This window comes from Canis aureus, chromosome 18 (assembly GCF_053574225.1).
Source record: "Canis aureus isolate CA01 chromosome 18, VMU_Caureus_v.1.0, whole genome shotgun sequence".
NCBI classification, from domain to species: Eukaryota; Metazoa; Chordata; class Mammalia; order Carnivora; family Canidae; genus Canis; species Canis aureus.
In genome coordinates, this window is record NC_135628.1 from 41,125,713 (window position 1) to 41,143,855 (window position 18,143).

Consider the following 18,143-nt stretch of genomic DNA (forward strand, 5'->3'; position numbering starts at 1 on the left):
TAAGAAAGCCATCCAGTTTCATTCCTGAATATGTAGCTGTTAAATGTTGTTATTTTAAAGTCTCCAACATGAATTCCAATATCTGGGTCACACATCTTTAGTTCTATTTCTATTCTCAAATATTTCCTAATTTTTTGTTATATGTTCCAATTTCTTATTTTCCCTATTAGTATGTGATGAGTATTGGACATCCTGAACAAAAAATCATGGAGGTCTTAGATGATGATGTACTTCCCCAAAGGTAATGTAATTTCATTTTGACTGGAAGCGAGATATATGGAAAATCACCTTGATCTGATCAAGAGTGGATTTTCTACTCTGATGGGACAGGTCTAGTTCTAATTTGCCTTTATTCCTAGGACATAGCCCTATTTCTAGGGTCTAGCCTTTCTGTGCTCTCAAATGTATCATGGGATTATTTCCTACATCCCTTCTACTTTTGTGATCCCTGAATTATAATCTATATGTCCTTAGTACCACCATAGCACTAAAGCTTTTGTTTTTGTTTGTTTGTTTGTTTGTTTTTTTAGCACTAAAGCTTTTGGCTAGCTCTTTAGCATGCTGCTGTGTCAGCTAGGTTTCTGGGAGTCTTGCTCTGTGTATGTGCAGTTTTGGAGATGGTGAACTCATTTCAGGAAAATTGTGTGCAGAATTCCAAGATCACTTTTATGTATTTCCTCCTCTTTCTCGTCTTAACCCCATTGGCTGCTCTCAACTACTTAATTCTGTCTCTTCAGTCCAGTAAGAGTGCTGCAAGCCAGGTGTGTCTTTATGTTTAGCATCAGTTTCTGCTACAAACCTGCAGATGCCTTGAGGGGGAATAGCACAGTAAGTAAGTTCACCTCATGTGCTTACCTTTTCTGCAGGACTGCTGCTTCTCAAGTCCTGCCTGCCATCAGGACTCTCTGCTGTTGTCAAACTATTGTTGCATGCATTTGATATTTGATTTTGGAAAGAGAAGTATTCGGAAGTATGTTTTCTATAATAGCTGGAAGCAGAGTTACCCAGCTTTCTTTGGAAAAGTATATAAGGAAATCCTTCTATTTTGGGGCAATATAATTCTGTCATATTAGTAAGTAATGTTTTTAAGAAAGTCAGTTACTTTCTGGTGTCTTAATTTGGGGTGTTACTTTTGACCAAAAGACTTGGTACCAAATAAATTCTAAAGACAGCCCCCCTCCCCAGTTGAATGCTATAACATTTACACAAAGATGTGATAATTTAAAATTGTAAAAACAGGTTGGGTTCCTTTCTGCTATATATAAGGAACTTCAGCATATGTAATGCATAATATATTCAAGAAAAACCCTATTATATCAATATGTTGATCCACAGTTAATATGTTGGTTACCATTAGCATTTAATTCATTATATTTTTGTTTGTCTTAGAATGCAAAAAGTATTTCAGGAATTACAATTGGATGAGCTAGGTCTCTTTATAATGTTTCCAATAAAGTTTGAGCTGCTTGCTACATTTTCTCTCAGTAGAAAATCCTTCTATTGATCTCCGTTCTACCCGGAAATTTTACAGCACATATAAAAATATTTATTGACATTGCTGTTGATGACTATCAGGATGTTTCTTCTACTGAACATTACTTTTAAAGTAATGATTGACAAAATATTTTTCTCTCTCTTTATCCTTGCCTAAGTTTTTGCAAACTGTAAGTATATCTAGTAAGTATCAGAACAGGAACTAATCATTTCTGCCTACTCACTGTCATTGATACTTTGACAATTATCAAAAAGCCTTGACTATTATCCACATGAATGATGAACATTTCCTTTAAAACAGAATCCTCAGCTTGACTTATAGAATTACAGAAATAGCTGTGACAGTTTAAAAATTGCATTCAAGTAGTACTTATAAGGGAAATTTAAGACTTTGGAATAAGCAAGAAGACTTCTGTCTATATATTCAGCACAGTGCTAGAGCCTTTGGGGATTATCTGAGCCTTTAGAAATGTGCAATCTTGTCTCTAAGCTATTTTACAACTCTGTACAGAGTAAAGTTAAGTTGTAGAAAATGGCTAACAATGCAAATAATTTTTGTCTGTAGACATATACAGAAACTTTGTATAATAGAGGGAAAACATTTTTCCTCCTGTGGAAAAGCCAGTTTTGCAAATTTGTGTCAATATTACAGATTCATGAATGTGTCTTCTTTGAGGTCTCCTTTTGAACCCACTGTAATGGGTCTCTCATTTAATTAATGGGTTAAATAACACCTTTGACATATGTTAATTTTATATTTATATGAGAGTCATGATTTTATCTTCTTTTGAAAGTTGTCATCTAACATAATGCTTCCTTGTGCTTGTTCATTTATGGAAACTCTTATCTATTTTTTATTTTTATTTTATTTTAATTCCAGTGTAGTAATAGAGTATACAGTATTATATTAGTTTCAGGTGTGCAATATAGTGATTCAGCAATTCCATGCATCACACAGTGCTCATTATGACAACTGCACTTCTTCATCCCCATCACCTATTTCACCCATTCTCCCTTCCACCTCCCCTCTGGTAACCATCAGTTTGTTCTCTATAGGTAAGACTCTTTCTTGGTTTGTCTCTCTCTCTCTCTTTTTTTTTTTTTTTTTTTGCTTATTTGTTTTGTTTCTTAAATTCCACATGAGTGAAGTCGTATAGTATTGTCTTTCTCTGACTGACTTACGTCATTTAGCGTAACACTCTTTAGCTCTATCCATGTCATTGTAAGTGGCAAGATCTCATTCTTTTTATGGCTGAATAATATTCCACCCCTTCTTTATTCATTCATCTATTGATGGACACTTGGGGTGCTTCCATAATTTGACTATTGTAAATAATGGTGCTATAAACATAAGAGTGCATGAATTTCTTTGAATTAGTGTTTTTGTATTTTGTAGGTAAATACCCAGTAGTGCAATTACTGAATCATAAGGTATTTTTTTGAAAAGATTTATTTATTCATGAGACTCACTGAGAGAGAGAGAAAGGCAGAGACACAGGCAGAGGGAGAAGCAGGCTCCATGCAGGGAATACAGTGTGGGTGGGGCTCAATCCCAGGACTCTGGGATCATACCTTGAGCCAAAGGCAGATCCTTAACCACTGAGCCACCCAGGCATAATAGGGTAGTTCTATTTTTAACTTTTTGAGTAACCTCCATACTGTTTTGCACAGTGGCTGTACCAATTTACATTCCAACCAGCAGTGCAAGAGGGTTTCTTTTTCTCCATATCCTTGCTAGTGTTTTTTATTTTAGCCATTCTGACAAATGTGAGGTGATGTCTCATTATAGTTTTTTTATTTGTATTTTCATTTATGGAGATTCTTAAAGAAGAGATGCATTCAGGTGTTAATGTAATTTAGGCATCTCTGAATGGGTAGAATGATGGTCCATGGAAGTGTGAAAGATACCAGCTTGACTCCTTTGTGAGTTTTAAGATATAGATCCAGTCAACATAGGAAATAGTCTGTAAGATTATAGAAGTTGCTCAGGGTTTTGTTGTTGTTAGAGTTTGTTTTTGTTTGTTTTAGTAGTGCCTATACAAAATCTGTTTTTGCATTTAGTTTGTTACGTACATGACAGTTATTTTTAATATGATTTCTTGTACTTTTTATTTCAAAGTCTGTAGATTGGTTCAGTAGCTAAAACTGCCCACACTTCTAGTAGCAAATATCAATAAAGAGATGTTGGGATAGCTAGAAACATAGGCTGTTATGTTTGCAAATCCTTCAGATGCAAGATAGTCTTTTAGGCTACTTACAAAATAAAGTATTATTCCTTTCTGTACTCCTTCCCCTGCAGCAGAAATGCAAGGAGTGATTTCCCCATCATTATTACTATACTAGTTGTCCAGGATTTTATTTCTCCTATATTGAGTTTAGAGAAGTCCTGAAGTATCATAATCAGGAGGGAGATTTCCTCAATGGGTTATTCAGTAAGGAATTAGTAAAAGCCTATAACCCAGAAGGCAACATCCCTGCTTAAAATCAATAGGTGAAGCCCTGGGTTCTAATTAAGTCCTTTATCTTTGCTAAAGAGAAAAATCAGTTGAAGTAGTGACATTCTCACTCAAGTGAGAGTTCCTGCTTACTCACCTTCCATTCTTTTCTGGGCACTGGAATAGTGCTCTTGGCAATAGTCCTTAATTAGATCTACCCACTTGTTTCTTCCCCATGTAGCAAGCTCTTTCTTGGACTTTGAGCCTGCTGGGGCTCCTGGTACTCTCTTTCATTTACTCCCCTCTTTCTAACATCCTCTTAGCCAGGGATGGGGGGAAGGTGGTAGAAAACCCACTCCTCTCTATTCAGACTTCCCTCACTGGCATTTTCCCTTTCTTTGAATTTATTCTCCTGACTTTTTCCCCCCACACAATAAACTTTGATGGCTCATTACCCTTGGATGTTGAATCATTAACAATGAAAATATTAGTTCTTTTTTTCTTAATATTGAAACTCTGCCTCTAAGCGAGGGAAAATGTTTGCATTTCATCATTTTCTGCATGAAAGAAAAGAAAGAAAAAATTAAACAGTTTAAGTTTGCATATTATGATAGCCATAAAATTGTAGTCTTGCCACAGAAAAATACTTAATTGGGAAGCTTTAGGAGTTGGAAAAATAGGCATTGGAGCTGAACAGCTCCCCTAGTTACCCTTTTTTCTTAGGTAATTTAGAATGCAGAAGAAATACTGTAACTAGTCCACATTTCCTATAAGGACCACTTGAGGTCTGATGTGTGTTTCAGAGTTCAAAAATTTTTAGATTTTAGAATAATACCAAAAATTCATGTACCAGGTATGAATTTATTATCTCCCAGAGGGGCCTGGGTCAGCACTGTTTACTCAAAAATATCCATTTTTTTTTGTCACTAACATAGGAATATCCATACTCTTAGTAGAATAAAGTCTTTAAATGGCCTCTTGTCAATTTAGATCAGCTTTTGCTACTCAATGATTTCAGATCAAATTATTTTTTGCTACCAAATGAATATAAAAATCAGTTTAGATTTTCAGAGTTTCTGGATTTTGCAATTTTGAATAAGAAATTTGGGCTGACATTTCCTCAATTTTAAGATACCATCAATTATGAAATGCTCTACCCATTTAATGAGAATTTTGAGAACCAGAAAATAAATGTTTCATTTACTATTATTTTATGTTTTTATTTTGTTTTCTGCTATTTTAGTTTCTATATCTAATTTTATTGTATGTAGGCAATGAACATAGTGTACATAATATCAGGGTTTTTTTTCTTTTTGTACTTTGTTGAACCTTCCTTTGTGGGTAGCACATGGTTATGTGTTGCAAACTTCTTATTTATATTAGAAAAGGAAGTTTATTTTCTGTATATAGTGTGTGTGCATATTATATATGCACTTATATATACATACTTTGATATGTATGTACATATATACATATAACACATATGATATATATTATATGCACATAAGTATACATCAATATGCATATATGTATATATATAAGCAAATGTTATGTTATCTTAGACATTTAGATACTTATTTCAATCTGATCTGGGCACTCACTTACATTCATTGTTAGTTACTAGAATGTCATTGCTCCTAGACTCTCTTTGTAGAAGGTAGAAAATATATATGCGTATATAAACATGCATACACAGTATTATGATATATACATATCTATACCTATGTATCTACCCACATAAATATATCAAACAAATACTTCCAATTCCACTTTAACAACTCAGGCCTCTTTCCAGCCTTCCTCCTTTTCATATTTGTAACTCACTTCTCCAACACTGATCAATCTGGCTCCCAGTATCCTTAATATGGTTATTCTTTCTCTCAACCCTCCTATATGTAGCTAATCTCCTGACCACAGGAACCATATCTTTGGCCTTTAGCTTCACCGTCACCTCCTCACTACTCCCCTTTCCTTGTCCTCATGCATACTTGGCCCCTGTCTCTACTGCCACCTCCTTGAATACATTGCTGGTGCCATGGCCCACATCACTTTGTCAGCTCCAGGCCCACTATTGTCCGCTGTGTCTTTGGTCATGCTACTATCTCCAAAGAAAGAGAAGTGGAAGAAAGTAAACCATTTAGGTAGAGGAAAAAGAAGAGAAATAGAGAGGTTTACTTATCTTTCATGGTCTGAAATTTTACTCTGAAGTTTCTAGACTTGGGTTTTTTTCTTATTGAATTATTTTTCTGGTAGCGCTTGGTGAACTCTTTTGACAAAGGAATCTCGTCACTTAGTTCTTAGAAATTCTTTGCCTCTGTTTCTCCAAACATTGCTATCCTGTTTGTCTTTCCTTTCTTCTTAAAAAATTCTTTAAGTCAGATATTAGAACTTCTGAATCTATCTGCTATGTCTCTTAAAATTTCCTCCAGAGTTTATATCTCTTAGCCTCTGTTTTATGTTCTAGAAGAAATCCTCAGCAATATATTACAGCTCACCAATTACTATATAGTAAACACAATGTTATTCAGTCTGTTTATTAAGTTGTATAATTTAATGAGTATATTTTTCATTTAAAAAAACTTCAGCTGATTTTTTATTGATATTTATTCTTGTTTCATAACTACTTGTTCTTGCTTTTAAGATATTTGATTCATTCCCTGCTTTATTTCTCCTATCTTATGAAATATTCTTTCGAGACCTTTCTATTAACTCATTTCCTCAGGCATAAGTTCTTTCTTGTGAGTTGGGGAGCTGAGTTTGTTAGTAGTCTCTCATGGTTTGCTACATGATTAATAAATCTTATTTATACATTTAACTTTCATGACAGAATTCTTCTGCATATATGCTAGGCTACCATTAGTTTCCTAATGGTATCCAAATTTGTGCCCAGTGAGGATGATGTAGTTCTCCTGATACAACACCAAGTGGATATAGCAAGGGTAGTATTTTCTTTCAGGATGGCTGTCTTAGTGTCTTAGCACAGCAACTCTGACATAATATCTGGGCTCCAGATATCAAGGGCCCAAAGATTTTTTTGCCTAGAATGACTTACAGTTATGATGACTTCCCACACAATGGATGCCTGGATACCTCCTAAACTTATGGCTATAATTTTGGCTCATTGCTATCACTGCCAGTCTTTCTTTCAATGATACCTCACAAATTTACACCCACCAAGAGTTTCCTTTCTTATTAATATTCCCCTTCCCTTTGCCTTCCTTCTTTCTGTTATCCTCTGGTTTTATGTATGAAGAAGAGATATTAGCATGTGTTAATCTGTATCTTAGAACCAGACCTATTAATAAAATTTAGTACCTGTATGTTAATGTTTATGTAAACAATGATATTTTATGTCTTTGGCTTCACAAAGATTAAATCTATAAATCTGGAATCTAAAGGCTCTTCTGAATCATTATCATCAATGGACAGTCATATGGAAAACACTTCCTAGGGGATTAACTTCTTTAACATGTTTAGAATTGACATATTGGTACTATAACATGGGAGAGCACTGGGATTTTGTAAGCATTGCCTATTTGATTAAACTCATACTTTATTTTTATCTGTAATTGAATTAAGCATTTCTAGAAGCTAAATAACCTCTCTTGAAAGTCAACCAAAGATTTCTGACAGATAACTATTGGGGGCCCGGCTATGGTTCTTTATAAGCATGTATTATTTGCCCCAGTCTCTCCTAGCTTTGAAAATTTGATGATTTATTAAAAAGTTTGGCAATTTCTGTTGCCTTTAATTGTGTTGCATGACTTTTGCCAGGTAATCTTTATCTTCTGCTATCACAATGTTTCATTTCAGTGCTATTTCATAATGCAGTCATTTTGAAAGCATTTTAAATGAAAATTTGGAATCTGAATTTAAGTCAGTGTGTAACTATATAATGTGTGATACCACTGAAAAAACAGATCACAACTCGATACAAGGCTCTTCTTTTATGTAGATAAGTTTTGTCAATGTGCAGGCAATTTCAGCTACATCATAACTTACTTCTTTGGACCTAAAGTGTGAAAAAAAATATGCTTTAGTCCAGGAAATTTGGTGTTTTTGTTAAATATCTAATATACTGAATTAAAGAACAGAAACACAAAGGACACAATAGTCACAAGGTAAGAAGAAGCAATCAAATTTGTCTATTAGATAGACAAATCTGACAAATCCTCTGAAAGGGAGGTTAACTCCAAATAACTTAAGAAAAAGAACATTGGCTCATGGAACAGAAAATCTTATGGTTTGTTGCAGGACTCAAATGTTATCATCAGGGCCTAGTTTTGCCATTTGCCTGCATTCTGCTATCTCCTGGGCTTGCTTTATTCTCTGGGTAGCTCTAGACCTAACTTCTCTAGCATTCAAGTCCAGAGAAGAAGGGAGAAAGTGTCTTCTCTGGCAATTTCCTCACAAATCCCAGGAGCCATTGTAATGGGACCAATTTGGGTCATGTGATCCTCACCCAATCTCCTGGCTCTGATTGGTCAGGACCAGGATGGTATGCCTCCTCAAATACACAGATCAGTTGTTGAGAGGTGGAAAATTAGCTTGCCAAGGAAAACTGTGCAATTTACTCAAATAAGTAGGAGAGATGAATATTGGGTAGTCAAGACCAACAACAAAATATCTTAGAGCTATGGGTGGATAGGGAAGACAGACAGAAGAAGCTAAAAGCTCCCGATTGGAGAGTCTGAAGGTGGCTGTCAGTTTCTATATGAAAACAGAATTTATAAAATTATGAAGATTTTTAAAGGTCTCTAATTCTCTGTCATCAATCTTACATAACACTCCTCTATTTATATATAGACTAAAGACAAATTTATTTAAGATCAACCTAAATGAAGAAAAGAATTATATAGGCATACAACAGAAACAAGCAAATGTTTCCTTAATCGATCCAAGTGCACTTAAGACTGTTATTACTTAACATGATGACCTGGAAAACTAACTACATTGCTCCAGTTGTCTCTGGTGACTAGGTAAATAGTAGCAAAATTTCTGTTGGCTAGCAAACTAGGGGTTAAACCACACTCTTTATTTTTGTTGTTCTCATAAATCCCAAATACGGTATGCTGCTTCTGGTCAGCACTTGATTACTGTTGTTTACTGACCCACTCAGTAGCATAAATATATGTAAAATATGATTGTAATGTGGTATTCCTGCCTCAAAGCTGATCTACTACACTGGCCCCTGAGATCTTAACGCAGATGATGAGCAGAACAGCAAGAAAATAAGCAGCTACTCCTTTCGTAAGCAACAACACTCTTGGCCTTTCCCTGTCACTCTGCCCCTCACACCCACACCATTGGGACCAGATAAACACTTGGAATTGAAATGTCCTCTTATCATAAGATCAAAAGTATGCTTGAGCTTGAGCGGTGTCTGTCTTTCAACTTCCCAGGGCTTTGTACTGAGGTGTGGTCTGTCTTAAGGGTATTTGCATTATAAAAGGAAATTGTTGAGAACTCTAAAGAAGCCCTGAAGCAGTCACTGAAATTGTGGAAAGAGAGATCCTTTGAGGGAGATGCCCTATCCCCACATTTTCAGTGGAGCAGCAAACATGGACTAGATGTTTTTCATAGTATTTCTGCTTATAGATTTAACATAGCTGCCTGAAAGTGCATCCACTTCTGGGCCTGTGTGTGTGAATGACCTAAAGACACTAGAATCCTTCCCTCTTCCAGTTCGTGAGAGAGTGAATAAATAAAGACTTGGCAGCCATCTCACAGAGGCTGCTGACACCTGCTCCGGACAAATCCCAAGGCAATGCGCTTTCCATCTTCATTGCATGTTCTGCACGAAGAACTAAACTTTGTTTATCCTCCATCCAGCTAGAGATTATATTTCATGGCCAGCTGGTTCCCTTTGAGGCAGAATTTGGCTCCTTAAATATAATACTTGTCTAGGTAAATGTTTAAGTTGTTTAAAAAAGAACATAAAATCACTTTTCATTTTTCATTAGTCTAATAGGGATCATTCATATGTTTATTGACACATTTGTTTTGCTCTCTCTCCTCAGAACAATATAAAAAGACCAAATATTTTATTACTGTGGAAGGAATTCTTTCAACTTTATCATTATTTACAGCACTGTCCTCCTGAGGCTGTGAATATGATCATAATAGGTCTGTAGTTATTGACTTTCAATTAATATAAATATTCTCAATTGGGGGAAGGACTTTTTACTTTTTGGTGTATTTCCCTCTGGTGTTATGTGGTATCTTCCATACTCATCTCTGTCATGATAGCCTTGTGTGCTTAGAATTAAAAATTTAAATCCCAAGGAAAAAACCTTAAGAAGTATATCTGCTTCTAAAGATCCATAAACATCTCCCCAAGCCCTGCAGTGAATACCCATAGTATCTATTGGAGCACCTTGCACACATTATGCACTCTGTCATGCTTGTTATTTGAGTGAAAAAGATGTAAATAGTTTTGAATTATCTGTGTTACTATCCCCAAATCAAAAATAGATCATAATATTAGCTCTTTTCGTAAGTCTTCCATTATGGGTTATTTTGATGTTTATGCTGCTCATTTTCACGGAGCCCTAACCTGCCAACGTGGTTTGGATCCTCGTGAATGCAGTGGACTCGGATGTGACAAAGCTTCAGACTGTTTCATTATGTCCAGTTTGCCTGGTTTCACATAAAAAAGGAAACCTAGAAGTGTCAGTCCCTGAAGATCAGAAAGCAGCCACCATGAACTAAGCTAAATGAGACACCTCTGATTTTTCGGGCATGACTGAGAAATCGTCGACGCAGCTGTGTAGGGAGAATGCATAGCAGAATGGAGTCAAGCTGTTTAGGTTCAAGAACCAGATCTTTCCAATTACGAATGTATACTTTTGGATCAATTATTTAACATCTCTGAGGCTCAGTTTCCTTGCTTGTGAAATGGAGATAATAATAGTATCTAACTCACAGGGTTGATGTGAGGATTAAATGAGATCATTCTACTGAGAGAACATGGGACAGAGCCTGGCACCAAATAAACACTCCATGAACATTAGCTGTTAAGTCCTGTCTGCCATAACTACTCCTTGACTCTGAACTACTAAGGCTCTTGGAATCTGCCATGCTCATTTTGGCACTCGATCATGCATTAATTCATCTATCACCATCTATTGAGGTGACTTTAATCCCTGCTGGAGTGCTGAATATGGTTCTCCTAGTGTTTAAGATAGCAGACTCCCTATTATAGTGCTGTTCACATTAAACTGACCTCTGATAAATATTTATTCAAAGCTCTGAGTCAATACTAAAAAAGCGAAAGGAATATTGTATTCCATTAATGCAGAAAAAGGGTCCAGTTTACAGATGCCCTGCTTTATTCTGCATTGCTAGGATATTTATTTTAATTATGGGAATCTACACCCTGAGAATGACATTGGTCACGAGAAGCAAGTAGAGGGGTGGTCTAGCAATTTCTAGATGAGAAATGTTTGAAAGCACTGGATGAGATGGGGGATAAGATTGTCTCTTTCTTTGGGGTTAGATGCTAGTGGAGGGGTTTGCAGTTTTTAGATTTCTATTTATAGTCAATTTTTAATACAAATCCCTGAGGCTGGGTTGGAGATAGTTGACATCAAGAGTCACTACACTTTAGAAGCCCTTACTCTTGCAGTCACTATGGCTTTATTTCTAGGTCAGTTTTATTGTCCTTCCCTCCCCCCCACCCAAATAGTGCTCCCTAGAGGCTCCTCAGTCTTTACAGAGGGAGCAAAACCAGTTTGCCTGGGGGTGGGGGGGTGGGGGGTGGGAGGGGTTGGGGTTGGGGGTGGGGTTGGGGAGGTTGGAGGGGGCTCAGCATGAGTCAAACTCTCACTGTGCCCTGCTCCCCCAGGCTCAGAAGATTCTAAAGCACCAGAGTAGAAACAGGTGGGAAATTGGAACTAACAGACTGTGGATAGCCAACGGGTCTGGATTCATGGTCAGTAAGAGGGAACTGGGTTGGACAGACTATATTTGAAGCTTTATCTTTTTGAGAGCATGTACTTGGTTTGAAGACAAATTCTACAGCTTTGTAGCATAGCCCTACTCTCAATTTTAGACTGCCTGGCACGTTGAAGATTCTTTCTCTGTCTCTCAAGTGACTGTGCTGTTTAGTTTTTTTAAAATTATTAATGCAAAAAAAGAATATGGGTTTTTCTACAAAATAAAAAAAATGCCACATTTATACTCTATTTGGCTTGGAGACTAAGTATCTAAATGTTTTGGTCAAAGCTCTCAGTGAAACTACCAAGAACTGTTTTCTTTCATGAGCTGATGTGTGGGATCATTGACTTTTGCACTTAAAAACACCAATTACCTTGATTTTCTGTTCATTTTTGTTTCTAAAATCTGAGATAAGTGCAATTTCTGGCTGTTACTTACAAGTTCATCCCCATGTGTATTCTCCTGCCCTTATAAGCCTTCTACCATCCTAACTGCCTTTAACTCTAATGGTGGCTCAACTACGCGTTTGGATGTTTTGCCAATAATTCAAATTTGCTATTTTCCCATCACAATAGTATTCTCCATTACTTTTTGTTCTGTTCTGGTTTTTTTTTCAGCAATAGTTGTAATTCCTGTAATCGTAGGATGTTTGTTTGATGTAAACCCTTAGTCCTATCTGGAAATATTTAAAACGCTGTGTTCTCTAGAGGCACATGAGGAATAATATTTTAACACATAGCTTTTATTTTCACTGAGCCCACATTAAGCCAAGGTAATTTTGTTCCATGTTGTGTAATGTTCTTACTTGTGATTATTTCTGCAGGTTACTCGTTTTCTTTTTTAAATCACAACAACTGAAGGGCAACAACAGCTGCTGGAGTTATGTTTGTCAGACATTTTAGGTTAGTTTTCCCCTTTGCGTGAATGGGTTCCATTGATAACACCAAACCGGGTATATGTTGAGAGTGCCACCCACTGGTGAAATAGAGAATTTTCATTTTCACCAGTTAAGAAAACACTTGTTTTCTGTTTCAGAGTATGAACTCCTACATGTAGGTTCTTTAAAAATATATATTTCAAACTCCATTAGAAGAATAAAGAATTTCATTATTATGAAACAATTTAAAGCTTCATCTGAAGAATAAGTCATTGTTATAAACCATTTAGAAACCTTTATTTACATCTTTTGTAGCCTCTACAATGTGGAGAGGTGAAAAAAAAAAGCTTAGAATTAATTATGCCAAAGTGTTATCAGTGGTCGCTGCTGAATACTAAGATTAAGAGGGATTAAACTAATTTTTATTGCTTCCTTACACTTTCATTTAAAGTTTTTTTTTTCTGCAGAAAGCTTGTATTGCTTTAAAGAAAATCTAAATCTGAAGAGGAAAAATAAGTATATGTGTGTATATAAATCGAAATGTAAGTCTTCAATAACAGCACTTTATGGAGTGTTAAAAAAAAAGCACCGCCCTAAATCAATGCCACATTTAACTAAACAGATACAAAAGGAACAAAAGCTCTGAGATTGAACTGCAGCTTTCATCACTCCACTAGCACAAATTTTAAATTCAAATGCATACATAAGAATTTATTATGTGATAAAGATGCCATTTCAACTTCATGTGTAAGGATGCTTGGTTACCTCACATCATTTACCAAATAAATTCCACATGTGAAAATTAAAAACATAAAATAAAATAGATTTTAAAATCCAGAAATGAATATTTAAGCTAAGCAAAAATGCAAAGGAAAAATTGTAAAGGAGAATATTGAAAACTTCTGTGTAAGAATATTACCATAAAAACAAAGGAGAAGCTGCGAAAAAACATCTAGCATATAGAACTGACAAAATGAATATTTTTTAAAAAGCTTATGAGCATTTGAAAAAAAAAGTTAAAGTTCATTACTAATCAAAGGATTGCACTTTTTTTTTAAATGAAAGATTTAGCTATATTGGCCAAGATTTTAAAAATACTAATGTTGTCAAAAGTACTCCATATTACAGAGCTACTTTGCTACTTAAAATTATTACTTAAAAGATATTTAGTAACAAGGAAAAATGCCCATATCAAATTTAGATTACAAATAGGGTTTAAGTAATAATTCAGTATATCTACATCTCTCCAGAAAAATGTTATTCCAAAGTTTTAGTAGTGATTTTTTTGTATTACTAGAGTTATTGGTGATAATATCCTTCCTCATGCATGTCTGTACTTTTTAACTTTTGGCAACAAAAATTTACAAATATACAATATGCTCATTAAAATTCATTTGAGTATGAAATAATACATGTAGTTTGATTACTAATTAATAAAAAAAGTGTATGTGTATATATGCATATTTACATTTGTAATTCATCTAAGTAGATTAAAATTGTTTTAGAGTTTAATAATATTCTTTGTATGGTTATTATTTTGTTTATATTTCTATGGCTATAGGAATATGGCTATTGCCTTCATTATTCATTTTGTAATTATTTTACTACTGATAAACAAAAAATGTACATTGTATTTAACTAAAGTCATGGAAAATATTCATGAAAACCTAATAGTTAAAAGAGGAAAAGTATATGCAGTATATGCAGTTTGTTCACAGTTTGATAGAAGTCAAAGTGTACCTATTTTGTTCATACATATATATGATAAAGTTTTTAAAACTTGGTAAGGCAATGTTTTAAAGGTTTATGGTGATTACAGTACTATGAATATAGTTGATAGTTTTCTTCTTTATTTTTCTGGCTTTTTAACTAGAAATGATAGTCTATACATGTATATCAAATATATACATTGAACTGTATACTTTAAATATGTGCAGTCTATATGGTGTTGATGATTCTTCAATGAAGTTGTTGATATATAATATAAAACTGCTGCTCAATAACAAAATAGAAACAATTCTCATCTTTTCTTTCTGAAAGGAAAATTTTGTGTTTAAAAACGTAGTGTCACTTTTTACTAGTCTAATGTTTATTTCACCCCATTTGTAGATATGTAGAATACAGAAGACATTTCAAAATATTTCTTCACTGGCATTCGGCATGGTAATGAATCAGCATTTTAAACCAGTTTACACAAATTTGGATCTGCACATTCTTTTCTAGGGTGGGGGAATAGGGTAGAATATTTTTACTTATCAAGATAATGTTAATCCCTATCATGTGCAAGGAGTCAAGTATCTTGAGGAAACATTTAGCTATTTTTCCATTGAAAGAAGGTGACTTCTTATAATTCACAAACTTAAGCAACCAAACAAACACGATTTGACTTTTCAGAAGGAAAACACTTACTCAGATATTAGAATCTCTCATTAATACATCCTGTGCGTCAGCAGTGATTTTATTGATTATGTGAACTGTTAAATAGTCCATCTGCAATGCAAATGTGATGTTAAAATTAAAAACTGACATCAATTTATTTTCCTCCAGCAACTTTAGAGCTAAATTAAATAAAACCCTTGATTTGAGGCAGCCAGCCTTTTTTGATAAAGCTTTCAAATATCCGGCATGTTAAAACTGTGTTGCTAGATACGTGAAAGATGATACTAGACAAAGAACGACACTGTTTCAATCATTTTTTAATAAAGGAAAATATACAGCTCTCCTGTGTAGCTGCACACTGCTCGACTGGTGGGCAATACTAATGTGTCCAGAGATACATGATGTATCTGCTAGTCTTGGCTGAGGTGTGCTGAGACCTCCTGTACAGATGCTCCTGTGTGACAGCTGGCTGTGTAGTCTGTTCTGTCTTACTTGCAAGGCTTGCACTCTAAAACCCAAGCAGCTAATTTTAAAATAGTAATGCATGGCACCGGTGTAAAAAATGAATGAAAATACTCATCCCTGAGGCATGTCATGAGTTGATTATAATAAAAATTGCTTAATTATTTATTAGTAGTTGCTTTATAAATCACTCCGGTTTTGCTAAAGGGTATAAACGGTGAGATGGGGAAGCAGAGCTAGAGAGGTGAAATTGTCAGGGGACACCATAGTGAAGGGTTTCATATACCACACAGATGCCTTTTGACTTTATCCTGTAAGTGGTGTGGAAACAGAAATCTTTTAACAGGAGATTGAAAGGTCAGATTTGTGTTTTCTCTGTGTGATGGCAGGTGAATCTGAAGGGGACAGGAAGAGAGGCAGGTAACAGTGAAGGTGAAAGACCACAGAAGCCTACAGTTGCAGTACAGGGTGACAAAGATGGGAGGAAGCCACCAAAATATTTGAAAGGGAAAGCATATAGGAAAAACATTCAGAAGGATCTGGTAGTTGAGTGAATATGGGGGCCAGAGGTAAAGTTGAGGAAAGGATTGAGTTTTCTTCTTTGTGTAGCTGGGTGGATAGTTAACACCCTTAGCTGATATTGAAATCACAGGTGTTGATGGTGATTAGAAGGGGGAAACATAAGTGGCTGGTTGACCTACTTTGCTAATGGATACATGCACTCAGAAATTTTACAAGAGCAAATTGTATAGACAGACATACAATAAACAATGACAGTAAAATTACAGACAAAGCTCTCCAACTAAATCACAAAAGGCCAGGAAAGCATAAGAACCTTTTTGTGAAGCTGATGTCAGAGACATGAACAAAGATGGAACAATTAGATTGCATTAATTGTATCTGTTATGTTGCAATGGCAATGATTTTACTCCCAGTAATAATGAGCTCTGTTATAATGGGCATTCACCTTGTATCCCACCTATTCATTCATTAGAATGAGGGTTTTTTTTCCCTCCTTTTACAAAGTAAATACACAATAAGATCAAATAAATTTTGATGATTGCCAACAGATGGTGAGGGGCTCAACCTCAGACCATCTGATCTTTTGCTTTTCAGTTCTTTCCGGCTGTTCTTTCTACTTAATTACCTTCCCCTCACTTCCTAATCCCTTCCATGTAATTCTACACCAAGATTGGGTCTAGCACTCTCTATTAATTTTCCACAGCCTACACTCCTTTCTGATAAGATATTCTTTCTTTGTAGCTGTGTTGCTAATGGATCTAAACAGTCTGGTTTTAGCAGAACCTTTCAATCCTACTTGAACCATGTCTTTGCTCAATTTATTAATTCAGTTTAATGCTGAGAATTTAAAACTGACTCTTACAATTTAATCTCATTTCACATCTGACACAATGGATCAACCACCAGTAATTTTACACAATCGAAGAACTATTTTAACTGACCTGTCTTTTAAATCCTTCTCATATGAGACATTTATTTTTTCCAATCACTAAAACAGACTTACTAGAGTGATATATGTGTTTCAGTGAGAAATTTCCTTTATTACATGAGTATGTCTATGCATTTTTTATGAATGGAGCAGAGAGTGTATTGCTGTAATAGGTATTTTAATGAAATTTTAGGCAAGTGCATAAAGGGTAGGAATTCAGGGAAGCTCAGAAGGCATCTCCTAATGTAATTTACTATAGACTCTGTATGTATATTTACATAATCCATATCTAGATAGAACCTTCTTTTTTCTTTTGACAAGTACATTTTAATGTCCAGTTCAATATAAGGAGGCTGTTTCTGTGTTCTTTTGAGTAGTCCCTAATAACACTGCTTTACCGAGGTAGACTAATAGAATTCTGTTGATTGAGACTTCCTGCACTATGCATGTGTTCTCATGTTTCTATCGTGTTTTGCAGCAGTTTGCTTAACCAAGTGCTTGTTCTTTTGATATGGAGATTGCATACCAAATACTATATACTGTTAAGCATTTGAAAAAAAAAATAAGGCTTGGTTTTAAAGATATCATCTATGTTTTGTGAGTGCCATTTAAAAGTAGTCACTATTTTTTTCTGATAATGAAAGCAATAAATGTTCGTTTAAAATTTTTTTTTTAATACAGAAAAATAAGAGGTAAAAGCTCGAACAATACCCATAATCTCAGTAGAGATGATGGCTATTCAATTTTTGCATATACTCTGTCTGGATCTTGTATGCATATCTGTATAAAATGAAAATTTTAAAGCAGACTAGACATGTAGATAATGATTTATACAGATAATCACTACACACATTGAACTTATGTGAATTTTACTCTGTGTGCCTGTGAGAAGACAAGAATTTAAATAGATTTTTAAAATATTCCCCTTCATTTTGTTCATGAGTATATGCCCTAGAATAAGCATGAGATGAGTGATAGGAATTTGCTGTTCCTAGTCTCTGCGTCTCAATTCCTGTGTGTCTCTTATGGTATATGCATTTTTGTGCAGGGACCATGACTCCAGTGGTAAGAATGCATATTTTTCCTACAACATGATCTAAACTCAGAC

General features: G+C 35.0%; 1 protein-coding gene across 49 annotated transcripts in view; it reads left to right on the forward strand.

Annotated features, from left to right (window-relative positions):
- Positions 1-18,143, forward strand: part of LOC144288899 (uncharacterized) — a 94,620-nt gene that overhangs the window by 28,656 nt on the left and 47,821 nt on the right. For 4 of the 49 annotated variants that reach the window (XR_013356932.1, XR_013356937.1, XR_013356931.1 and 1 more), the window contains exons 3-5: positions 12,691-12,769; positions 13,212-13,286; positions 14,854-14,907. The exons of 20 other annotated variants lie outside the window; for them this stretch is intronic. The gene's annotated coding sequence lies outside the window, so the exon portion shown is untranslated. Of the gene's footprint in view, positions 1-170; positions 242-2,464; positions 2,551-8,098; positions 8,909-9,949; positions 10,056-11,775; positions 11,863-12,690; positions 12,770-13,211; positions 13,287-14,853; positions 14,908-18,143 lie in introns of those variants that run through there. 25 more of the 49 variants (XR_013356941.1, XR_013356946.1, XR_013356949.1 and 22 more) reach the window with 17 other exon arrangements.